Source organism: Coregonus clupeaformis, chromosome 18 (genome assembly GCF_020615455.1).
Source record: "Coregonus clupeaformis isolate EN_2021a chromosome 18, ASM2061545v1, whole genome shotgun sequence".
Taxonomy (NCBI): Eukaryota; Metazoa; Chordata; class Actinopteri; order Salmoniformes; family Salmonidae; genus Coregonus; species Coregonus clupeaformis.
The window spans coordinates 18187967-18215547 of record NC_059209.1 but is presented as its reverse complement, the minus strand read 5'-3'; the positions used below and the strand labels follow the sequence as shown (position 1 = coordinate 18215547).

Here is a 27581-nt window from a genome sequence, read left to right as displayed (position 1 = left end):
CCGTAACGGTGACTTTCCGTGCCTCAGCGAAAACAAGGTCTGAAAAAAAATCTTTCAATTATGTATAGAATCAAGAATATAACATTATACATGAAAACAAATTATTATTATTTGAATGCAAGTGGCATAGAAAACGTTGCATGTTGCAATGCATTGTACCTACCAATCAGACTCTCCTTCAATTCAGCTTTATCTTCATGTGGTATGAGGACATCATGATCAAGCCAGAACAGGCAGAAAGATGGGTCCAGCAGTGCAGCCATTATGTATACATTGTCACCAAATGGAAGTTTTGTTGCCTGTTCTTCTGAGTGCTCCATTCTGACGTTCACAAACACCCCATGGAATCGGCGTTTGAGGGACTGCTGCAGTGCTTTTACTAGACTGACTAGGTGACGACTTGTGCTCAGTATACTTTGCAGATGATAGTTGAGTGACAGTACACAAGGAAGGGCAGCACTGAGAGTCACCACTTTCTCCCCCTGAGTAAGGTCAGTGGCCTGGACAAAAGGGTCCAAAATGTCCACTAGCTCCAATAGCTGGCTCCATTCCCTTGGTGATAAGCAGAGCTCCTTGTGTCCTTGGGCCTCAAGTAGAGTATTGAGGCTTTGTTGATTCAGATTGGTGACTGCTTTAACAAGCCGGAGGATGGAATTCCATCTGGTAGACACAGCAGCAGGGATACTACGATTGGCTCCGAACTCAGCTTCAAATGCTTCTTTCAGACCACAGGTAGTATGTAGTAAGCTGCAAAGTTTAGTTACCTTAGCCATCACACTGTTTATGATTTTTGTTTCCTTTAGTCCATCTCTAATCACCAGTTGTAATGAATGGGCAAAGCACTGTAAGCGCTGTTGCCTGCAGTTGGTTTGGATAGCTTCAACATCAGCATTGTACTCTTCACCAAATTCTTCCCATAGGCTGGAGTTATCCACATCATCATCATCATCATCATCATCATGATCATTGCTTGCTTTGGGGAAACAAACTGTGAAGGCCTTTTTCATATTTGCAGTGTTATCACATATGATATAATCTAATTTATGTTTTATGCCAAAGTTATCACATATTACTTCAAATTGATCACTGATTCTTTCCCCAGTGTGTGACCCTGTGAATCTATCACAGCTCAACAGAACTGACTCCAGTCTGGGAGTTTTTTTTCTCTTCCATGGCCATGTAATGGGCCGTTACTCCCATGAAGCCCCTCATGGTCCTGTCAGTCCATATATCTACAGTGACAGACACTGATTCTGTCTTCTCTAGGGCGCTTTTGATTGTAGCCCTTTGTTCAGTGTTAAGTCATGCAGGCACCTGGTCGACGTGGGCCTACTTACTGGTCTATATTTGTCATCTACCACTGACATGAAATGCCTAAAGTGAGGGTTGTCCACTAAGGACATAGGCAGGTTGCAGGAAATGATCAGGTCTTGCAGTATATCCTCTGTAATGGCCTTCTGCCTGGGGTGGCCCTGGGTGTACACATGGACACCTGTGGTGGTCAAGAATGAGTCAATGTTGCTCTGTCCTTCTGTCCCTGCGCTGGCCACCTTTGCTTTGCAGAATTCAGTGAACCTGCAGATGAACAACATGATGGATAGTTGTTGCTGACTTGAGATGGAAATACAAGGACACAAACAAATATATATGGTCTATGGGATTTTTCAGCAGAAATGTCCAAGAAGTTGCATGCTTTGAACTCTCGTTTTATACTAAGTTACTTCCTAGGACCAGGCTACAACAGAAAGTATATTAAATCCCATAGTGATATGCATATCGCTGAGATGTAATTTAATAATCTCTGCTAACAAGTAGGCCTAGCTATCTGACAACCCACCTCTTAACCTTTTGAAATATTAGACCGTTTTCAGTTACTGAAAGATGACACACAAGAAAGCTAGCTATATCAAACTGGCATCTGCTAAACAGGCTATTATTAGTCTAACCACATTGTAACGTTGTTAGCTAGTTAGCCTAACTGACTTTTCGCGGTGAGTTTTCAAATGTCGGATGAAGTTAGATGTAGTTGCTCCAGCATCTTTAATGTTAATTACACACGTTTTGCAAACAGCATTTCGTTTTTTGCCACTGGCATTATACTGCAGGTTCTTGTAACCAAATTTAATAATGAAAGCCTCACCACCTGATGACATTGTTGCTGATTACAATTGTTTAGCTGTAGTACTACAGTGACGTAAAAATGACGCAGACGTTCTAGAACGCTTTTCAGCCCTCTGTATTAAACTACTATTTCTGTGTTACAATGCTGCCTGTTCCATGTTATCTGACAGAATGCACAACAAAAACGTATCCCAGTACTGACTTGCATTGTTCACGAGTCTCTCATCTAGAGTCCAAGTCAAGTCTCAAGTCAATTGATCGTGAGTCTAAGTCAAGTTGCAAGTCATTTTCTTTGCGACTAAAGCGCGACTCGAGTCCGAGTCTCAGACTCGAGTTTCCATCTCTGGTCGGCGTGACACACCATCTGCATTACCGTGCAGTCTCCCTGGCCTGTGGACAATATCATAGTCAAACTGATCCAGTTTCTCTTACCATCTAGCCAACTGTCCCTCAGGTTGTTTGAAGTTACTCAGCCACCTCAGTGAGCTGTGATCAGTTCTCAGTAGAAATGTCCTCCCCAGCAAAAAGTGTCTGAAATGTTTAAGAAACCCTACCACAGCAAGAAGCTCCTTTTTGGTAGTTGAATACTTCCTCTCCTATTTTGACAGTGCCCGACTGGCATATGCTACTACTCTCTCTCTACCCTAGTGTTTCTGGGAGAGGACTGCCCCTATGCCTGTGTCATATGCGTCAGTATCCATTATGAAATCTAAATTTGGGTCCGGGAAAGCAATTATGGGGGATGTGGTAAGCTTTGACTTCACACGCTGCGTTCCACTCAAACATTTTCCCCTTATCTCTCAATCTGTACAAAGGCTCCGCCATAGCTGCAAAAACTGGTATAAACCTTGTGTAGTATGATGCCAGGCCTAAAAAGCTTATTGCTTCTGTCAGTGACTTGGGGCTAGGCCATGACCTGACTGTCTCTGTTTTTATGGGGTAAGTGGACACTCCCTCAGCCGAGATGCTGTGTCCCAGGTAGCTCACCTGCGACCTGAACAAATGGCACTTAGATGGCTTCACCTTAAGTCCTGCCTGCTCCAATCTGCTGAAAACCTTGTCTAAACGCTTCACCTGCTCTTGGAATGTACGACCAAACACTATGATGTCCTCTAAGTACACCAAACTTGTTGTCCACTGTAAATCTGTCAAAACCAGGTCCATGAGACGCTGGAAGCTGCTTGGAGCATTTGTCAACCCAAACCCCATGACCTGGAATTTCGAAAAGCCTCTTTGTCACAAAAGCAGTTTTGCAACAATCCTCGGGGTGCAGCTCGACTTGTCACTGGCTAAGTCTAAAGTGGAAACCACTGAGCACCGGCAAGCGAGTCCAAGGTCTTGTCGATCCTAGGAAGGGGATAAGCATCTTTAACAGTGTTCTCGTTTAACCTTCTGTAATCCGCACAGAACCTGCAGCAATACGGCATCCCATCTGGTTTGGGCTTAGTGGGACTATCATTTGTTTTTCAACAGGACAATGACCCAACACATCTCCAGGCTGTGTAAGGGCTATTTTACCAAGAAGGAGAGTGCTGCATCAGATGACCTGGCCTCCACAATCCCCAGACCTCAACCAAATTGAGATGGTTTGGGATGAGTTGGACCACAGAGTGAAGGAAAAGCAGCCAACAAGTTCTCAGCATATGTGGGAACTCCTTCAAGACTGTTGGAAAAGCATTCCAGGTGAAGCTGGTTTAGAGAATGCCAAGAATGTTCAAAGCTGTCATCAAGGCAAAGGGTGGCTATTTGAAGAATCTCAAATATAAAATATTTTTTAGTGAAAACACTTTTTGGGTTACTACATGATTCCATATGTGTTATTTCATAGTTTTGATGTCTTCACTACTATTCTACAATGTAGAAAATAGTAAAAATAAAGAAAAATCCTTGAATGAGTAGGTGTTCTAAAACTTTTGACCGGTAGTGTAGTTGAAGACGATGCTGCACTGTCCTTTTCCATGTAAGGACAGTTTTTTTTCATGTGCAATGTGCAACCACAGTGCCAGCAGGCCCTGCTCTTGTTCGACGTAGGTCGTCCTCTGTCGCTCCCGGGGACCTAGATCTCCCTCTCCCCTGGTCCGGTCTGTATCCTCCCGCAGCGTCTGCCGTTGCTACTGTATAAGACCCTGGAAACGCTCTGCTGCTTTGGTATGTCTCCCTCTGATGTGGCTGCCTCGCTGCAGTTAAATTCCCATGTCCCTAATAAAAAATTCAAATGCGTTTTCAACTCTGATGGTTTTCTCACTAGAAATGTTAGTTATATAGTAGCCAACAGCGTGCAGATACAGTACTGTATCTGTGCACTGTTGGCTAGAGCGCACATATAGCCTATAAGAGATTATGATGGACAAAAGAGCGAGATTAACTTTCATGCCAGAATCTTTTGAGGGGAAAGAAGGCGAATGGACTGTTTGGATTGAACAATTTGAGTTAGCAGTACTGTATCTGCATGCTGTTGGCTACTATATAACTACATTTTTGTGTGAGAAAACCATCAGAGTTGAAAATGCATTTGAATTTTTTATTAGGTACATGGGAATTTAACTGCAAAATGTATTTGTATGTGCACAACATCATCACGCACAGCCTTTTATCTGTGACAAGTCAATTTGATGGAAACACATACAGTTGAAGTCGGAAGTTTACATACACTTAGGTTGGAGTCATTAAAACTTGTTTTTCAACCACTCCACAAATTTCTTGTTAACAAACTATAGTTTTGGCAAGTCGGTTAGGACATCTACTTTGTGCATGACACAAGTCATTTTTCCAACAATTGTTTACAGACAGATTATTTCACTTATAATTCACTGTATCACAATTCCAGTGGGTCAGAAGTTTACATACACTAAATTGACTGTGCCTTTAAACAGCTTGGAAAATTCCAGAAAATGATGTCATGGCTTTAGAAGCTTCTGACATAATTTGAGTCAATTGGAGATGTACCTGTGGATGTATTTCAAGGTCTACCTTCAAACTCAGTGCCTCTTTGCTTGACATCATGGGAAAATCAAAAGAAATCAGCCAAGACCTCAGAAAAAGAATTGTAGACAATAGCACGCAAGTATAAACACCCTGGGACCACGCAGCCGTCATACCGCTCAGGAATGAGACGCGTTCTGTCTCCCAGAGATGAACATACTTTGGTGCGAAAAGTGCAAATCAATCCCAGAACAACAGCAAAGGACCTTGTGAAGATGCTGGAGGAAACAGGTACAAAAGTATCTATATCCACAGTAAAACAAATCATATATCGACACAACCTGAAAGGCCGCTCAGCAAGGAAGAAGCCACTGCATCAAAACCGCCATAGAAAAGCCAGACTATGGTTTGAAACTGCACGTGGGGACAAAGATCGTAGTTTTTGGAGAAATTTCCTCTGGTCTGATGAAACAAACATAGAACTGTTTGGCAATAATGACCATCGTTATGTTTGGAGGAAAAAGGGGAAGACTTGCAAGCCGAAGAACACCATCCCAACCGTGAAGCACAGGGGTGGCAGCATCATGCTGTGGGGATGCTTTGCTGCAGGAGGGACTGGTGCACTTCACAAAATAGATGGCATCATGAGGAAGGAAAATTATGTGGATATATTGAAGCAACATCTCAAGACATCAGTCAGGAAGTTAAAGCTTGGTCGCAAATGGTTCTTCCAAATGTACAATGACCCCAAGCATACTTCCAAAGTTGTGGCAAAATGGCTTAAGGACAATAAAGTCAATGTATTGGAGTGGCCATCACAAAGCCCTAACCTCAATCCTATAGAAGATTTGTGGGCAGAACTGAAAAAGTGTGTGCGAGCAAGGAGGCCTACAAACCTGACTCAGTTACACCAACTCTGTCAGGAGGAATGTGCCAAAATTCACCCAACTTATTGTGGGAAGCTTGTGGAAGGCTACCCAAAACGTTTGACCCAAGTTAAACAATTTAAAGGCAATGCTACCAAATACTAATTGAGTGTATGTAAACTTCTGACCCACTGGGAATGTGATGAAAGAAATAAAAGCTGAAATGAATCATTCTCGCTACTATTATTCGGACATTTCACATTCTTAAAATAAAGTGGTGATCCTAACTGACCTAAGACAGGGTATTTTTACTAGGATTAAATGTCAGGAATTGTGAAAAACTGAGTTTAAATGTATTTGGCTAAGGTGTATGTAAACTTCCGACTTCAACTGTATCTGGTGAGAAAATGCGCATATTGTTTTTATGCAGATTGTAGAGTATTCACATTAAAATCTGTCGCCAATTGGATGGAAACCTAGCTACTGTCAATGTTGCCATTACTGTACTTTGCTTTTGATAAAAGTGTCCACAATGATATGATTATAATATTATTGTCAGCTGAACAGCAGTGATGTGTGCTAGCCATCCATCCTCTCTCCCTCCCTCCCTACAGTAGCTGTAGTCAGTTCCTCTTGACCTTGAATGCCCATGAAACAGCAGAGACGTTGTGAACATGCAGCAGCTCATCAAATAGTTATACCCAGATCTAATTCAGGACTTCATGTGATTTTCCTTGGCTTCGGGGCCAGGGTCTGTCTCTCTGGGGTTGAGTGAAGTAAAAATAATCTGTATGACTGCCCCCCGCTTGCTTCAGAGTAAACATGGGAATGTTTGAGGAGTGTCTTTTATTATAATTTTCAATAGTAGCCAGTTTAATCGTCTCCCAAGTTCCTGTAGAGTAAACAGGGATAAAATCTCCAATTCACATAAAAATCTGTTTTCATTTCTCAAGATTATTTGAGACATTGAGATGTCCTCAACTGACCGGGAACCGTGACATCATTCACACCCCCTCCCCCTTCTGTATCATACAGTGGGGAAAAAAAGTATTTAGTCAGCCACCAATTGTGCAAGTTCTCCCACTTAAAAAGATGAGAGAGGCCTGTAATTTTCATCATAGGTACACATCAACTATAACAGACAAAATGAGGAAAAAAAATCCAGAAAATCACATTGTAGGATTTTTAATGAATTTATTTGCAAATTATGGTGGAAAATAAGTATTTGGTCAATAACAAAAGTTTCTCAATACTTTGTTATATACCCTTTGTTGGCAATGATACAGGTCAAACGTTTTCTGTAAGTCTTCACAGGGTTTTCACACACTGTTGCTGGTATTTTGGCCCATTCCTCCATGCAGATCTCCTCTAGAGCAGTGATGCTTTGGGGCTGTCGCTGGGCAACACAGACTTTCAACTCCCTCCAAAGATTTTCTATGGGGTTGAGATCTGGAGACTGGCTAGGCCACTCCAGGACCTTGAAATGCTTCTTACGAAGCCACTCCTTCGTTGCCCGGGCAGTGTGTTTGGGATCATTGTCATGCTGAAAGACCCAGCCACGTTTCATCTTCAATGCCCTTGCTGAAGGAAGGAGGTTTTCACTCAAAATCTCACAATACATGGCCCCATTCATTCTTTCCTTTACACGGATCAGTCGTCCTCGTCCCTTTGCAGAAAAACAGCCCCAAAGCATGATGTTTCCACCCCCATGCTTCACAGTAGGTATGGTGTTCTTTGGATGCAACTCAGCATTCTTTGTCCTCCAAACACGATGAGTTGAGTTTTTACCAAAAAGTTATATTTTGGTTTCATCTGACCATATGACATTCTCCCAATCCTCTTCTGGATCATCCAAATGCACTCTAGCAAAATTCAGACGGGCCTGGACATGTACTGGCTTAAGCAGGGGGACACGTCTGGCACTGCAGGATTTGAGTCCCTGGCGGCGTAGTGTGTTACTGATGGTAGGCTTTGTTACTTTGGTCCCAGCTCTCTGCAGGTCATTCACTAGGTCCCCCCGTGTGGTTCTTGTGATCATTTTGACCCCACGGGGTGAGATCTTGCGTGGAGCCCCAGATCGAGGGAGATTATCAGTGGTCTTGTATGTCTTCCATTTCCTAATAATTGCTCCCACAGTTGATTTCTTCAAACCAAGCTGCTTACCTATTGCAGATTCAGTCTTCCCAGCCTGGTGCAGGTCTACAATTTTGTTTCTGGTGTCCTTTGACAGCTCTTTGGTCTTGGCCATAGTGGAGTTTGGAGTGTGACTGTTTGAGGTTGTGGATAGGTGTCTTTTATACTGATAACAAGTTCAAACAGGTGCCATTAATACAGGTAACGAGTGCAGGACAGAGGAGCCTCTTAAAGAAGAAGTTACAGGTCTGTGAGAGCCAGAAATCTTGCTTGTTTGTAGGTGACCAAATACTTATTTTCCACCATAATTTGCAAATAAATTCATTAAAAATCCTACAATGTGATTTTCTGGATTTTCTTTTCTCAATTTGTCTGTCATAGTTGACGTGTACCTATGATGAAAATTACAGGCCTCTCTCATCTTTTTAAGTGGGAGAACTTGCACAATTGGTGGCTGACTAAATACTTTTTTCCCCCACTGTATATACAGTACATAACAGCTGTTAATTTTATATGTAATGTGATCATATGTGCTTGCTGGCCTGGTAGCATCCCCCGCCCTGTCATCGCTCCAGCAGAATCCACTGACTGCAATCCCCTGTTGATTTAGCAGAGTGCTCTGCTCTGATGCCTCTCTCTCTGTCCTGATCCCCTGATCGGAACTCACCACAGAGGTGAAGGCCATGCGGCTGTGTAGGTCTGTGGTGAGGAAAGAGTGCATGGGAGAAGTTCTACAGTGATGGTAGTGATTAACAAAGAGGGTGAAGGTGACACTGACAAAGAGAGAATGAGAGCAATGTGTTTGTGTGTCAGAGAGAACAAAAAGAGAGAGGGGTAGAGAGATCGAGAGGAAGAGGATGATAGAGGAATAAAGTTTAGCTAATCTCTGACATCTGGATGGGCTGCTCAGTGTTGTTATCAGTTGTGTTATATGTGAACAGGACATAATGACATCACATGGTTAGTTGGACTAGACACGTTTGATCCCTCTACAAACTGACAGATCAGGCTTTTGAGTTTTTAATTCAACTTCTTTAATTTCCTGCTTTGATAGGGAAATATGATATGAAACTCTGTCATACAGTACATTTAGGGTGCAAAACCATTCACCTGATGTTACAAGAATGTTCGCAGAGCACATTTCATCTGCTCTTTAAAGGTTCCCAGAATGTCTCATGTTGTGGGAACATTGTGGGGATATGACAAGAGATAGGTTCCCAAAACATTAAAACTGTCCAGTTGTGCTGACATTCAGATAATGTTTGTATCAGGGTGCACAAAACATTCCTTTCATGTTGCAAGAATGTTGACAGAACAGCCTTTCTAAGTTCTTTAACCTCTACGGGATCGGTGTCACCACAGAGGTGATTAGCATGACTGTTGTAAGTAACAGCAAACCTTCCAGTACATAGACATGTCTGGCGGCAGGTAGCTTAGTGGTTAAGAGCTTTGTGCCAGTAACCGAAAGGTCACTGGTTGTAATCCCCGAGCCGACTAGGTGAAAAATCAGCCGATGTGCCCTTGAGCAAGGCACTTAACCCTAATTGCTCCTGTAAGTCGCTCTGGATAAGAGCGTCTGCTAAATGACTAAAATGTAAAATGTCTTATATGGCCAGAAAGCTTGACTTCTTGTAAATCTAACTGCACTGTCCAATTTACAGTAGCTATTGCAGTGAACAAATACCATGCTATTGTTTGAGGAGAGTGCACAACAACAAAAAATGTATCACGGCAACTGGTTTGATACATTCACCTCTGAAGGTAAATAATGTATTTACATTCAGTAATCTTGCTCTGATTTGTCATCCTAAGGGTCTCAGAGATAAAATGTAGCATAGTTTTTTTTTATAAAATCAATTTTTATATTCAAATGTAGGAACTGGGTTCTACAGTTTGAACCCCTGCTGTCTCTGGCTCCACACCCACCCAGCCTGGCCAGATGTGTGAAAGTTAGTGTATAAGCTAATGAGCCATCATGTATGACATTCCTGGGAGTGTGTAAACTTACATTTTGTATTACCATATCATTTTTGTATGTTCTCTATAGTTATGTACTTGAAAATGTATCAATTGACCAATTCGGCACATTTGGGCAGACTTGATACAAAATAGTCCAGTATTGCAATGCTTCACTGGATCAATCTGAAACTTTGCACACAAATTGAAAAAAAGGGTCCGTTCCTTAAGAGGTTAAAGGTTCCCAGAACATTTAATTAGGTTGTGAGAACAGTGTGGGTACATTAGAAGAGAGAGGTTCCCAAAACACAAAATATGCTTAATTGTGATGACATTCATACAATGTTGAAGTTAGGTTGCACAGGACATTCCTATAATGTTGTAAGACTGTTGAAAAAAAACCTGGTCTAAGTTCTTTAAAGGTTCCCAGAACATTTAATTAAGTTATGGGAGTTGTCTGGGATGTTGCAAAAATATTGTTGTGATGTTGTGGGGCGGCAGGTAGGCTAGTGGTTAAGAGCATTGGGCCAGTAACTGAAAGGTTGCTGGTTCAAATCCCCAAGCCGATTAGCTGAAAAATCTGTCAATGTGCCCTTGAGCAAGGCACTTAACCCTAATTGCTCCTGTAAGTCGCTCTTATCCAGAGTGTCTGCTAAATGACGTAAATGTAAATATTCACATAGGTTGCACAGAACATTCCCACAATGTTGCACAATTTCCAAATGAGTCAGTTTTTGATGTTCATAGCGTATTTGTTTTAGGTTTAACATAATATTCCATTGATGTTCACGCAATATACATTTGACCTTGTCTTGGAGGACCTCAGAACATTTCAAGAACATTTAGGAAATGTATTTAAGTTTTACCTAATGTTAGCACAACATTCTCAGCATGCAAATTTGTAGCACGTTAAAGCATAAGAAAGCAGATTGGAATAAATCCCATTATGTTTCTATCCAGATTTTATGGCAATTAACATTTGAGGACTGTATTGTAGGACTATATTTTTTGGCTTCATTATAGATATTTTTGAAACATACCTGCTATGGGCGTGGGTTGTCCCATCCAAAATCTTGCTAATTGTCTGGGATGTCATCGCCAACACTTTCTGATAACGCTTAATTAAGAGACATGAATGACATTTGAGACCAAAGCCGTTTAAGTAGGAAATGCGTAAACATACATTTTGCATACATACCAAACTCTCTAGGGCAAAGAAGGCATCCATGACCTATAAAGTCAAATATTATTATGTTAATAGATTTGATATACGGTTACAGCAGACCTGTAGTATTTCGAAACATCAATAGCATTTTTGCGCAGGTCTGCTCAATAGTTTACCACAAGTCATCTGTAAAGAGATCATTACCTCATCTGGAACTTGGTTGGGCCCATTAAGGGCCTGAAAGCTGCTACAATAGCTATTGTGTGGCCCAAATTTCCCGATGAGGCTGCTAGGCGCACAGACACCCTCATGATCTACAGGAATTATGTTTGGAAAGGGTAGTTAGTTATTTCCCACAACAGAACATCATTATTAGATTAGGCTTTGTTCTGTCCTTGAGCTGTTCTTGTCTATTAATGTTCTGTATTATATCATGTTTCATGTTTTGTGTGGACCCCAGGAAGAGTAGCTGCTGCTTTTGCAACAACTAATGGGGATCCTAATAAAATACCAAAATACCAAACACAAATTATAAGAGGCCGGAAAATGTATTCAGTCAGCAGCATTTTCATTCAATAAGAACGGACATGAAAAAAGGGAAAGAACATGATCTCTGTCTCATCTAGACTGTTTGTCCAGTGCACACCTACTCCTCACCTGTTACACCTATTTAGGGCAGCAGATAGCCTAAAGGTTAGAACGTAGGGTCAACAATCTGTCGATGTGCCCTTGAGCAATGCACTTAACCCTAATTGCTCCGAGGGTGATTTAGGGAGAGTGGGATATGCAAAGCACATTTCCAATTCACACATGCGTATTAATACACACTTGTAATATTAATATACACAAATATAAGCACCCACCAAATTAGTATTATTATTACAACGCCAAACAGAATACCATCTCTAACCATGAGAAACAAAAAGGTTTTTCTAATGGCTAGTGATTATAAAAGGCTGCACATTGTCCCCCGTCCTCTAAGCCCATCATCACCTTTGTAGGCTACCACCAACCCCACATGGATTGACAAGGCACAATCTGGGATTTGCCCGTTCCTTAGATCCAGCATAATTTCAGAAATAAAATTGGTTGTATTTTATTATGCAGAACCATCCATAACCTGTTTTTTTGGCAATGGACACATACTTAATGAATACAGAAGGAGAATTGTCATTCTACACTACTCAATGAGTATGTCTCTGCAATTTGACATGCATTGTGCAATTGATAGATATTATAATGCATGTGATAACGGATAGGCTATAATCAGCATGCGATTTGTGAAAGATACTGTACAGAGGGGGGATCAATTAATAGGCCCTATGTGGTAGGTTATACAGCTGTAAGCAATGATCGGAAGCTTTATCTGCTGGTATAATTGACAGAAATCCCCACCCCATCTTCCACGGCAAATTGCTATCTGGCTATAGTAGGCAGTAGTTTTCTTATGCTTTAAGTTTGTGCTAGTGAGAAAAGTATATTGGCCAACAATTTCCATGGCTTACTGGCCTGCTGGGACACAGCACATTTTTCAAATCACCTATCCCTGCCCTTTAAAATCTCCCACCCACCATTTAAGCATATACAATTATTACCTCTTGTAATACCAGCAGACATCTGGATGGTGAACTACAAAAAACGACCATGTGTGGATGAGCTGAGGAGCAATTGCATTAGTCCAAAATATTTTGCCAGGTTCCCACTGTCAAAAAATCAGAACAGTCAGAATGTCAGTTACTTGAGATGCACGGGCAGGCAGTATAAACTTTATGGGATTAATTGTATTGCAAGTAACAGTACCATCTACTGAAGTGAGGCAGAATAGATGCTCCAGCAAAGCAGTCAGTCTAAAAGTAGCTAGCTAGTTATCTTATACTATTTTGTGCAATGGTCTGTGATAGAGAACTTGGTGTCTAGTGATTCACTATCTAGCTGTTAAAAATAACAATTTGTTTAGAAACAGGTTCACAGAACTACAGTGAGGGAAAAAAGATAATGAGTTCATGAGAATGGTGAGGAATCAGCCCAGAACTACACGGGAGGATCTTGTCAATGATCTCAAGGCAGCTAGGACCATAGTCAACAAGAAAACATTTGGTAACACACTACGCTGTGAAGGACTGAAATCCTGCAGCGCCCGCGAGGTCCCCCTGCTCAAGAAAGCACACATACAGGCCCGCCTGAAGTTTGCCAATGAACATCTGAATGATTCAGAGGAGAACTGGGTGAAAGTGTTGTGGTCAGATGAGACCAAAATCGAGCTCTTTGGCATCAACTCAACTCGCCGTGTTTGGAGGAGGAGGAATGCTGCCTATGACCCCAAGAACACCATCCCCACCGTCAAACATGGACGTGGAAACATTATGCTTTGAGGGTGTTGTTCTGCTAAGGGGACAGCACAACTTCACCGCATCAAAGGGACGATGGATGGGGCCATGTACAGTCAAATCTTGGGTGAGAACCTCCTTCCCTCAGCCAGGGCATTGAAAATAGGTCGTGGATGGGTATTCCAGCATGACAATGACCCAAAACACACGGCCAAGGCAACAAAGGAGTGGCTCAAGAAGAAGCACATTAAGGTCCTGGAGTGGCCTAGCCAGCCTCCAGACCTTAATCCCATAGAAAATCTGTGGAGGGAGCTGAAGGTTCGAGTTGCCAAATGTCAGCCTCGAAACCTTCATGATTTGGAGAAGATCTGCAAAGAGGAGTGGGACAAAATCCCTCCTGAGATGTGTGCAAACCTGGTGGCCAACTACAAGAAACATCTGACCTCTGTGATTGCCAACAAGGGTTTTGCCACCAAGAACTAAGTCATGTTTTGCAGAGGGGTCAAATACTTATTTCACTCATTAAAATGCAAATCAATTTATAACATTTATGACATGCGTTTTTCTGGATTTATTTGTTGTTATTCTGTCTCTCACTGTTCAAATAAACCTACCATTAAAATTATAGACTGATCATGTCTTTGTCAGTGGGAAAACATACAAAATCAGCAGGGGATCAAATACTTTTCCCCCTCACTGTAGCTAGCCAAATCACAGTTAAGTTCACTACAGCCTTGCAATGTGTCCCTGTCCCTCGCTTTTTCCATCATAACATGCTAATTCTAGCTATCTTATTCTATTTAGATTAAATTATAGCATGTTAGCTGGCCAGCTAACACATTTCTAATGTTGCTACAATCGCCATTATCCTTGTTTTCTATATATTCATGTGACTGGTAGAAAAAAAACCTTGCTAGCTTGTTAGTTCGCTAGCTAAGCTAACGTTAGCTAGCTAACTTAGCTAGCTATATTCCCAAAGTAGCCTAGTCGTATGTTATAAATCGCGCTCCCTTTTAGATACATAGAGCAAAAACTTATAATGATAATAGCCTATCTAATAGGCCCAATTAAACAAGAGATGCTCATGGTAATTTGTTGTATGGCTACTTCGGGAATTTGAACTCAGAACAGAAAAGGTGCAATGGTTATGATATATGTATTATGTTTATAAATGAAATATATTATCTAGGCTACTTGAGAAATGTAACATTACAGTATTCAGACGTAGACAAACATAAATGGAAAAGGTGAACGGTCTGTTCAACTGTTAAATTGCATTAAGGATCGTATAGAGCAAAATACTTTAAATACCGGTAGCTTATCTATTTACTACTGTGAAATGGGTCCAAATAAATGAGAGATGGGACGAATGGTAGTCTTTCTTAACTTTTTGTTTGCCTATAGGCTATTTTGAGAGTATGAAACCATCACAGTCAGAAAAGGTGAGGAATTTATTCTGCAATGGTCATGGAAATGAAATAAATAATCGGAAATAGATTTCTAATTATTTTAGAAGATAAGATAAAATAAATAGATTTTTGCTCTTCTCACTAACAGCATATTATTGCATCTTGATATTCTATTTAGCTACCTGTTTTTTTTGTTATGAATAAGTCTTCATATATTCCTCATTTACACAAGGCTACTAGGCTAATTTTGCCTTCTTGCAATGCAATACTTCTACCACAAGAAACTGTGCGTAGGCATAGTCTAAAGTTTATGGAAGGATAATGAAGCACATTCTCATGTCAAGTTAAGTTTTTATAAATGGCAACTTTTGCAAATGTTTTGGGGCATAATTTGTGCCCACGCAATGTTGATAAATGAGGCCCCTGCCGTGGTCGATTGTGATGGTCGGACTTGCGAAAACACCTCGTCGTTGCCTCGCGTATACCACGCCTCTTGACCCTTTTGCAACAACCAACGATTACGTTTCTGCCCTAAAAATAGAGTTCGCTACACTTTTTGTCCACATAGCTACATTGGAGATATGCAATTTTTTCCATTGTTCTATGAGCAGTTTGAATGAAGAGCCGTTTGGGAGCCAAATGAGCCGGCTCTTTTATGTGAACGGAGCCTAATGCCCATCACTAATGGAAGATGATTACATTCAGGGTTGTCAAAAACAGTAGCTAGCTAACAACAAACAAGAGATACTATTATAATATGATAATTGAAAACATAACTAGATATCTAGTGAATCACACATTCTTGGGCTTTCAGTGTATGAATGATCTGACACTGGAGAACAAAGAGCAAACTATTGATCCTTTGTTTCTAAAAATCAGAATGTCTGTGAAAAGGGTGTGCAAGAGATTCTCAGCTGAAACTATAAATGGTCATATTTTATAAACTGGATAACATAATGTGCCTACAACACACCTCTGAGCTTTTCATACCATTGAGGTTTGGCATGATGTCAGGGTCTTATTTTGCACAGCTTTTCAGTTGCACTGGTTATTGGCATGCAGTTTCTATAAGCCTAGCCTATGTTTTATCAAGGTTGTTGTGAATAATTCTCACTGTGAAATACTGCGACAATAGGCAAGCACAACATAATTAAAATCATTTGGACAGCCTGTTATAAGACTCACTACTTATTGTCAGTCATAGTCATTATCACACAGTCATATTACAATTCTTCAAGGCCACATATTTTTACATGGTTTATTTACCTGCCAAAACAGTCAGGTGTTGCGTTTAGCACCCGACAATCTAATGCGCGTGCGCAACTGTCCCGCTCTTCATTGAGGGGGTTTGATTAATCTGGCCCTGAGGTACACTGGGCTATGGCTTGTCACTTCATCAGGCAAAAGCGGGGAGGGAGGAGCGTCCTTATAAAATGAACAGTAATCTGCACCGCTCCGTCATGTTGTCAACAAGGCAGCATATAGTGCATTGTTTTCCATAAAATAAACATTTGAATTTTCAAACTAGTTTTCATTGGGAAGGCAGATAAAGCGTTTTTATCGAAAGCAATCACTTTTGCATGTGAAAACACAGAATCCTATGGAAGGACATAACAATACAAAATAAATAATTCCCTCCTTATGTGAGATCCATCTTATTTATCTCATGATCACTAGATAACAAAAGTTGTTTTGTCAAGATCACAACATAATCAAAAGTACCACGCGTCATCCATTCATTTGTTCAGATGCACGATAACCACCTAAAGGAGCCCTGTGGCTAGACTGCCTGCAGCCCAGTGGTGCAAAGTACTATTTAAGTAGTTTTTTGGGGTATCTGTACTTTTCTTTAATATTTATATTTTTGACTACTTTTACTTTTACTCCACTACATCCCTAAATAAAATAATGTACTTTTTACTCCATACATTTTCCCTGACAACCAAAATTACTAATTACATTTTGACAGGACAATGGTCCAATTCACACACTTATCAAGAGAACATCCTGGTCATCCCTACTGCCTCTGATCTGGCGGACTCACTAAACACAAATGCTTCATTTGTAAATTATGTCTGAGTGTTGGAGTGGGCCCCTGGCTATCCGTAAATTAAAAAAACAAGAAAATCATGCCATCTGGTTTGCTTAATATAAAGAATGTGAAATTATTTATACTTTTACTTTAGATACTTAAGTATATTTTTGCAATTACATTTTGTTTTGATACTTAAGTATATTTAAAACCAAATACTTTTGGTAGTATTTTACTGGGTGACTTTTACTTTTACTTAAGTCATTTTCTATTGAGGTATCTTTACTTTTACTCAAGTATGACAATTGGGTACTTTTTCCACCACTAGTGCCGCAACCAAGATCACAGCCAATCACATGCAAGGAACAACGCAGCTAACTTGGCTAGTCTTGTGAGCTAGCTAGTTAGCGAGGTAGTCTTGTTAGCTATTTAGCTAGCTAGCAATTCTTTTGTCACTAATCCATGCTTTTGTCACTTCAAGATTAGACTACTGCAATGCTCTACTCTCTGGATACCCAGATAAAGCACTAAATAAACTTCAGTAAGTGCTAAATACGACTGCTAGAATCTTGACTAGAACCCAACATTTTTATCAAATTACTCCAGTGCTAGACTCCCTAAACTGGCTTCCTGTTAAGGCTAAGGCTGATTTCAAGGTTTTACTGCTAACCTACAAAGCATTACATGGGCTTGCTCCTACCTATCTCTCCGATTTGGTCCTGCCGTACATACCTACACGTACACTACGGTCACAAGACACAGGCCTCCTTATTGTTCCTAGAATTTCTAATCAAACAGCTAGAGGCAGGGCTTTCTCCTATAGAGCTCCATTTTTATGGAAGGGTCTGCCTATCCATGTGAGAGACGCAGACTCTGTCTCGACCTTTAAGTCTTTACTGAAGACTCATCTCTTCAGTAGGTCCTATGATTGAGTGTAGTCTGGCCCAGGGTTGCGAAGGTGAACGGCAAGTCACTCGAACCACCCTTGCAGTCTCTGCCTGGCCGGCTCCCCTCTCTCCACTGGGATTCTCTGCCTCTGACCCTATTACGGGGGCTGAGTCACTGGCTTACTAGTGCTCTCCCCTGCAGTCCCTAGGAGGGGTATATCATGCGGGCCAGGCTTTTCTCGCTATACTCTACTTCAGTGGGTTGAGTCACTGACATTATATTTCTGTGCGGTGGAGGAGATCTTTGTGGGCTAACATTTAGGGGAGTTTAGAAACACTTAAAATAAGGGGAGTGTTTTTCGTGTAAGCTTTTTTTTTTTGATAACCGTGTAAACCTCTCTAGGACGAGGTGACTTTATCAATATATTTGCCTGTATTTACCCCACAAAATGAAATGCTAAGGTAAGCCTACACGAAACACAGCTCTTATTTTAAGTGTTTCTATAATCCCCTATGGGAAAAATGAATGGTGGAAAAAATATTTGAACCATTTCCATGTTTGACTTCTAGATTTATGGGTATTATGACACCTCCATTGTGGGGCTATATTATGCCACGTTCAAAACAACTGGGAAATCGGGAAAATACGAGGTCAAATCATGACATCAGTGATCTACAGGTCAGAAAGTCGGAGCTCTAGAAAGATGCCAGAGTTCCCGAGTTGGAATTCCGAATTGGATGACCGTTCAAATCGATTTATCCCAGTCGTAACTCGTTCCCAGTTGTTTTGAACGCACTGAGGTCGGAAGTCAGAGATTTCCGAGTTCCGACCTCCCAGTTGTTTTGATTGAGGCATATCTACACGTGCTTAAAAACCCCTAGAGTCAATTGACGTACCACTGCGTCAATCTAAGTAACATAATAAAAAAATCCCCATCAAAATCTATCAACTGAAGCTAGAGATATCTAGCTTAAACTTCTATTTGCAGCGTCCGAACCGTTTGGGCTACAAACTAATGTGACCCCACTGTGGAAAGGGGAGATTCTCACGAACACGATGGTGTTGCTCTATGTTCGGCCCACGTGTCACGGGACTCATCTGAATGTAACCAGTACTGGTTTAAAAAATGAATGGAAGTATGAAGGTAGTTTTGTGCCTACGCCAAAAAGGGGTTAAATACAGTAGGGCCTATGTGTAAAAAAAGAAAAAAAAGAAGCATATTTCTTGAGCTTTCTTATATCTGCTAGATATAGGACAAACACTTCAAAACCTTGTTTCTTATCATTTATTTTTTGACTGTCTTTTTTGCCATTTATGAATGTGTTATTCAATGCATTTCTCTGGGCTATAGTAGTAAAGGCCAAATTCAATATTTTATCAAATATAATATATATATATATATATATATATATATATAAACTCAGCAAGAAAAAATAACGTCCTCTCACTGTCAACTGCGTTTATTTTCAGCAAACTTAATATGTGTAAATATTTGTATGAACATAACAAGATTCAACAACTGAGACATGAACTGAACAAGTTCCACAGACATGTGACTAACAGAAATGGAATAATGTGTCCCTGAACAAAGGGGGGGACAAAATCAAAAGTAACCGTGAGTAGCTGGTGTGGCCAGCAGCTGCATTAAGTACTGCAGTGCATCTCCTCATCATGGACTGCACCAGATTTGCCAGTTCTCGCTGTGAGATGTTACCCCACTCTTCCACCAAGGCACCTGCAAGTTCCCTGACATTTCTGGGGGGAATGGCCCTAGCCCTCACCCTCCGATCCAACAGGTCCCAGACGTGCTCAATGGGATTGAGATCCGGGCTCTTTGCTGGCCATGGCAGAACACTGACATTCCTGTCTTGCAGGAAATCACGCACAGAACGAGCAGTATGGCTGGTGGCATTGTCATGCTGGAGGGCCATGTCAGAATGAGCCTGCAGGAAGGGTACCACATGAGGGAGGAGGATGTCTTCCCTGTAACGCACAGCGTTGAGATTGCCTACAATGACAACAAGCTCAGTCCGATGATGCTGTGACACACCGCCCCAGACCATGACGGACCCTTCACCTCCAAATCGATCCCGCTCCAGAGTACAGGCCTCGGTGTAACACTCATTCCTTCGACTATAAACGCGAATCCGACAATCACTCCTGGTGAGACAAAACCGCGACTCGTCAGTGAAGAGCACCTTTTGCCAGTCCTGTCTGGTCCAGCGACGGTGGGTTTGTGCCCATAGGCGACGTTGTTGCCGGTGATGTCTGGTGAGGACCTGCCTAACAACAGGCCTACAAGCCCTTAGTCCAGCCTCTCTCAGCCTATTGCGGACAGTCTGAGCACTGATGGAGGGATTGTGCGTTCCTGGTGTAACTCGGGCAGTTGTTGTTGCCATCCTGTACCTGTCCCGCAGGTGTGATGTTTGGATGTACCGATCCTGTGCAGGTGTTGTTACACATGGTCTGCCACTGCGAGGACAATCAGCTGTCCATCCTGTCTCCCTGTAGCGCTGTCTTAGGCATCTCACAGTACGGACATTGCAATTTATTGCCCTGGCCACATCTGCAGTCCTCATGCCTCCTTGCAGCATGCCTAAGGCACGTTCACGCAGATGAGCAGGGACCCTGGGCATCTTTCTTTTGGTGTTTTTCAGAGTCAGTAGAAAGGCCTCTTTAGTGTCCTAAGTTTTCATAACTGTGACCTTAATTGCCTAACATCTGTAAGCTGTTAGTGTCTTAACGACCGTTCCACAGGTGCATGTTCATTAATTGTTTATGGTTAATTGAACAAGCATGGGAAACAGTGTTTAATCCCTTTACAATGAAGATCTGTGAAGTTATTTGGATTTTTACGAATTATCTTTGAAAGACAGGGTCCTGAAAAAGGGACGTTTCTTTTTTTGCTGAGTTTATATATATATATATATATATATATATATATTTGTTTTAAACTTAAAGGGGTCCTAAAATTCAAAACCAAATAGCTAAATGATTCCATAGTATGAACATCTTAAAACAATGCCATATGTCAGCTTAGAACACTTTTGTTTTGAGCCGACTTCGCAGGTCAGACAGACCGCGGCACCTGTCTCACACCCTGGAGGTAGCCCGGTTACAAATCGAATGCAATCAATTTTCAGCCGGTGCAAAACACGGGCGTCCGGGCGAGATTAATCGAATCCACTCATTGCTACCACGGCGCTTGCCCTGCCGCTTACAATTGTGATCAAAACACTAGCGAATGCTAGCGGGTGCAGAGTCCACGTTGTCCCAAACCGAGAGGAAAACGGAGTTGTTTGTGCAAACACGAAGTCCTACCAGTGAAATTATACCCTTGACATATTTGGGATTTGTTACCTTGGTTCAAGTACTGCAACTCTGTGAGTATTTCCTCAATGACAATTGCTCGAGATAGCGCAAGAAAGGATGCATACATACTAGCCTGCTGCACTGTTGGTCAGCTGTGGGGCTAGCAACTTCACACAGCTGCAAATCTGAACATTTTCTTATAGCACGTTGGGGAAATTATAAAGTATCATGCTTCCCCCTACTATGCACAGTCTTTATTTTTATTTTTTATATTGTTTTATTTTCTAGTGACATTATTTTCTACTGTAGCTAGTTTACGTTATAGCTACCCAGCTAGTTAATGTTGTCACAATTCAAAAGTCCCAGATTGTCACAAAACAAATGGAAAAACAGAGGACGACATGCACTTTGATGTTGGTTCGAGCTTTCGCATAGTTCATATTTTCACTTTAGGTTATTTAATGTATCAGTACTCTTATCAAAGAAGAGTTACAATTTACATTGATGTCATCACTAAGTATTTTGATATTAAATTACGGGTCCTTACCATTTAATGTAATTTAATATCAAAATACAGCTAATGATGACATCAATTTAAATTGGAAATCTTCTTTCTCTAACTAGCTAATTTAACAGGTGTGAATGTCAGATAAAAAAATAAGGCAGACAAAGGTAAATAAAGGCTATTTTAGGTGCTTTGGAGAATCTCTCTTTCCTGGTTAAACACTATCAACAGCTGAAAACATGCTCATGGTGTTGCTGTTTCAGGTTAACTGGTCTGGTGTGCTGTATTCAATACTGCAGAGTAAGCAGCAGAATGCAAAGACTGTAGCAGGTGCTGGTCCCTGTCTATGGAATGTAAATGAGAACGTTAACAGGAGCCTAATTTCCCAAGGCTCCACTGCCCCAGCCAGGACTAGATTAATTTAGTGTTGATGGGCATGGGTTGTGCAGTTTGTAAATGAGGAATAAGTGTGTATGACATTTTGTTTTGTAATTAGTGTTATGCCTCTTGTGTATGGGCAATTCCACGTTAACAGAGTGACAATGAGACTCAGATTTTTCACTTAACAATTTATGTCAAACAAAAAACAATGATTGCATAGTTAAACCATACAACTCTATGCACAAGGACTACTTTTAACAATTTCCACAGAAAATTTTACAAAAAATGTTTTACTTGAAGAACAGTGCAGATGCAAAGTTTGGTAACAGAATGATGCCACAAATGGCCCAAACCGTCATTCTGTTACAAAACTTTGCATCTGCACTGTTCTTCAAGTAAATGTGTTTTTGTTAAATCTTCTGTTGAAATTGTTAAAAGTAGGCCTAGTCCTTGAATTTTGAAAGCATTAATTCCCTATCAACATGTTCCGGTTTTCCATGACCAAGCCTCCTATGCTCAGAGGGGGTTGTTTTGGAATTCAGTCGCTTCATAAGTGTTATAGCTGGAACCATATCTGCCTTAGCTCAGTGTTTTTGGCAGTGAGTAAATCCAATCAAGCCATAATCGTTGGAATGTTCTCTCTCTCAGACTTGATGGGTAAGATGTCTGGGGATATTATTGCTTAATTGCTGTTTTGTATCACTTCTTACATGCACCCACACACGGCACACACACACATAATCTTTGAAGAGTATTAACATGGTTTATTCTTGGGTGTCTAAATCTCAGTCATATCGAACACAGTATCCCATAAAATGTTGATCACAGGTCTAGATGTGATCTTATAGACATATGACCATCACGTCACCATATTATTTAGGCCATAAGCTGCAGATGGTGCAGTCAATGGATTGTCTATCATCAGTGATTCGAAGAAGCTGCTGTCATTAGCGTTGTGCAGTAACTGAGAACAAATGTTGAAGTAAAGCTGTGAAACATGAGCAGCTGAGTATTACCCTGCCCGTTCCCATCAGCTCACAGATCCATATCTCTCCTCTCATTTCAACTCAATTTCACCCCCCTCTTTTCTATGCCATACCAGGGAGGAGGACGGCCTGAATCAAGTGCATATTGTGTCGCAGTCCCGTGGAATAGAGAAGGTTCATTTAGAACACTGATGATGAAAGAAACAAATCCAGAGGCTTCCACATTTTGCATTGTCTGAAATAAATGCGCTTTACCCAGAGAGACTGCAGAATTTAATGTCCTCTGTGCTTCTTTCTACCTCAACCATTTGATGTGCTATGAAAATAGTTTGAGCGTGGGTGGGCAGATTATTCTCTGCTGCACCTGTAAGAGGTTTACAATGCATTTATCATGCTTAGTTTGTACAGTAGGCTAATAGCCAGTAGCCACATTGTTTACCAAATTCCCAAATTAGTTCCATATAAAGGCCATAACTCGATTTGCCTCTGGTCATTTCCATATGAAAGGACCCATGAGCACCAACGTGAAGTTCATAGGAACATGTCAAATTGGATGTCAAATGAAAGCTAAGAGTATATATATTTTCTTATTAAGGCATATGTACATTTTTCAACCATTTTCCATACTACAAGCAAATGCTTTGATTTCTGCTCAAACAGATTGAAAAGGGGTCTTAGAAAACATATACCAGGAAAAAGTCTTAAAAGGTATTAAACACATCAAAACACAATAATGTTTAAGTAAAGACCCTTGCCAACTAATATTAACACTTATATTTAGTTTTGTAGAAATGATTTGCCTTCTCTAAGTTTAAGAAACATTGCCTTGTGCTTGTAATTCTGTTACCAGAAACCCACATATCTTTAAGATGTTTTCAAATTTCTCTCCGGCATAATGAAAGTTTACAGAAGTAACAAGTAAAGGTAGACGTATCAGATAGTTATAGTGTTTTTACTGATATCAATTTTGTTTGAATTATTAAGTGACTAAAACTAGCAATCAGTAACGGAATTTCCGAAATAATCGGTCATGAAATTTCTGCTTTTGAATTGGCTACAATGGCAGGGCTCGACATTAACGTTTGTCCTCTTGTCCGGGACAAGTAAAACAAATAGTCAGTCCTCTTGTCCGGGACAAGTAAAACAAATAGTCAGACAAAAATAATATAGATTTAAATCGCTCCGCCATTTCCGGGTTACTAAAATTCAAATACTTCACCTTCGCCTAATTTCAGTTTATGTGACAAAACAAGCAGTCATTGTGTAGAGAATCATTGTACCATCGAAACGGCTGTGAAATATATTTTCCAAAACCAAAAATATTGTATATTCAGCTGTTTGAAGCTGCTGTACAAAACCGAAAGTAAAAGACGCAGAAACAAAACTTCAGAATGGGAAGCATAGAAATAGCACACACAGAACAAATCTACCGCTTCTTAGACTTGCTTTCAACGGGAATTAAATATCTATAACCCACATTTCTATGTGAATTGCCCAACAAGTTACGTATTACATTTTTAGTCATTTAGCAGACGCTCTTATCCAGAGCGATTTACAGTTAGTGAGTGCATACATTTTTTCATACTGGTCCCCCGTGGGAATCAAACCCACAACCCTGGCATTGCAAGCGCCATGCTCTACCAACTGAGCTACACGTATTGTAGTTTTTTTTATTTTTATCACACAAATCACAATGTCAAACAGTTACTTACTTAGAATTGAATCAGAGGCCAACATTGGAATAATATTTAAGTGTATTTTTCATGTACATACAGTACCAGTCAAAAGTTGACACACCTACTCATTCCAGGGTTTTCTTTATTTTTACTATTTTCTACATTGTAGAATAAAATAACACATGGAATCATGTAGTAATCAAAAAAGTGTTAAACAAATAAAAATATATTTGAGATTCTTCAAAGTAGCCACCCTTTGCCTTGATGACAGCTTTGCACACTCTTGGCATTCTCTCAAGCAGCTTCATGAGGGAGTCACCTGGAATGCATTTCAATTAACAGCTTGTTAAAAGTTAATTTGTGGAATTTCTTTCCTTCTAAATGCATCTGAGCCAATCAGTTGTGTTGTGACAAGGTAGGGGTGATATACAGAAGATAGCCCTATTTGGTAAAAGACTAAGTCCATATTATGGCAAGAACAGCTCAAATAAGCAAAAGAAACGACAGTCCATCATTACTTTAAGACATGAAGGTCAGTCAATCTGGAAAATTTCAAGAACTTTGAAAGGTTCTTCAAGTGCAGTAGCAAAAACCATCAAGCGCTATGATGAAATTGGCTCTCATGAGGACCGCCACAGGAAAGGAAGACCCAGAGTTACCTCTGCTGCAGAGGATACGTTCATTAGAGATACCAGCCTCAGAAGTTGTAGCCCAAATAAATGCTTCACGGAGTTCAAGTAACAGACACATCTCAACATCAACTGTTCAGAGGAGACTGCGTGAATCAGGCCTTCATGGTCGAATTGCTGCAAAGAAACCACTACTAAAGGACACCAATAATAAGAAGAGACTTGCTTGGGCTAAGAAACACGAGCAATGGACATTAGACCGGTGGAAATCTGTCCTTTGGTGTTATGAGTCCACATTTAAGATTTTTGGTTCCAACCGCTGTGTCTTTGTGAGACGCAGAGTACTTGAATGGATTATCTCCGCATGTGTGGTTCCCACCGTGAAGCATGGAGGAGGAGGTGTGATGGTGTGGGGTGCTTTACTGGTGACTGTCTGTGATTTATTTAGAATTCAAGGCACACTTAACCAGCATGGCTACCACAGCATTCTGCAGCGATAAGCCATCCCACCTGGTTTGCGCTTAGTGGGACTATCATTTGTTTTTCAACAGGACAATGACCCAACACACCTCCAGGCTGTGTAAGGGCTATTTGACCAAGAAGGAGAGTGATGGAGTGCTGCATCAGATGACCTGGCCTCCACAATCATCTGACCTCACCCCAATTGAGATGGTTTGGGATGAGTTGGACCGCAGAGTGAAGGAAAAGCAGCCAACAAATGCTCAGCATATGTGGGAACTTCTTCAAGACTGTTGGAAAAGCATTCCAAGTGAAGCTGGTTGAGAGAATGCCAAGAGTGTGCAAAGCTGTCATCAAGGCAAAGGGTGGCTACTTTGATTTGATATGTGTTATATCATAGTTTTGATGTCTTCACTATTATTCTACAATGTAGAAAATTGTAAAAATAAAGAAAAACCCTTGAATGAGTAGGTGTATCCAAACCTTTGACTGGTACTGAAAATAAAAAGTGTGTAGGTGATATGCATTATGGATACAGCCTCATGTCCAAACCGATGCTGATACGAGGGAGGCGGCAGAAAATGTAGCCAAACTTTTTAATGAGACTTTTAATTACATAAATATAGGCTAAACGCCAGTCATGTTTGATAATGATGGTAATTAACATTATCGTCTAAAGACTTGATTCTGTCAATACTCAAGGCATGGTTTGTTCAGATCAAATGGTCACAAGACCAGAGAGTTAAGGACATTGCCTTTTGCGCACCGCACATCACCCAACTTGAATCTGAGCGGAGGCGGTCAGCATTTTGAAACTATTTAACTTGGACGTTGTTCTATTGGTTTTCAAATCCATTTACTTTCGTTGTCCAGCAGCCAAAGGCATAATCCTAGTCATATTAGTAACCCATGCTATTTGATGCGTCTTTAAATCTCCCCCTTCTTAATTTCTAATGGATATTTTCATCTATGACACATGAAATGGCTCGCGCATGCGGTGAGCTTTTGAGAAGGATGTTTTCACGCTAATTGCATTTTGGAACATTCGCACATAGCCTACAGCCATTTGTGCATTGGTGAGCTTATAATATGAAGAAATAAAACTTTATCAACATTTTAAGCTAAACGGTCTGATCTGATGCAATAGCCTTATTGCTTTTTTAAATGTTTTAATGTGCAGTGGTTGTATGAATTTAGGATCTGTCGTACCAAAACTGTCCCAGAGTCTATTTTGAACCATAGACGTATTTGTTATCGTCCCAGGGATGACTGGAAGCCTTAAATTACGAATTGTTTTATAATGACCTAAAAAGTATTTGGTTGTAATTGTAATATTACAACCATCCAGCAGGAGAGCCTTAAAGGGGCAGTGTTGTATTTTGAGACAGGCTTGAATTTGCAAAGAAGCCAATAGGCGGAGTGTAGCCAACATTTTTTCTGATTCTCTCTGGTAAAAATTATAGTAATGCATTTTATTTTGTAAAGTGGTTCCTTGCATCATAGAATAATGTACAATTTGTGTTACAGACCTTTTTTGGGAGAGGGGGACAAGTGACTTGAGCTTTTGGACAAGTAAAGAATCTGTCCTACTTGTCCAAAGTACCAGTGGCAAAAAAAAAAAGACAAGCCCTGAATGGGAAATCATAGTAGTCACAAACCACAGTTGGGTTTGGACAGTACAGCACAGCAAAGTGAAGTACAGTAAAGAAAATAAAAGTTCAGTCGAGTACGGGAAAGTACAGTACTGTAGAGTAGAGGTTTGTACAGTACACAGTAGAGCACACTAGAGTTGGGTACTGTTCTACTGAACTCTA

The 27581-nt window shown here is 40.7% G+C and overlaps 1 protein-coding gene across 2 annotated transcripts in view; it reads left to right on the top strand.

The window, feature by feature from the left end:
- Positions 1 to 21075: 21075 nt before the first annotated feature.
- The window catches only part of LOC121550561 (spermatid perinuclear RNA-binding protein-like), a 76844-nt gene continuing 70338 nt past the window's right edge, over positions 21076 to 27581 (top strand). For both annotated transcript variants that reach the window (XM_041862873.2, XM_041862872.1), the window contains exon 1: positions 21076 to 21202. The gene's annotated coding sequence lies outside the window, so the exon portion shown is untranslated. The remainder of the gene's footprint in view (positions 21203 to 27581) is intronic.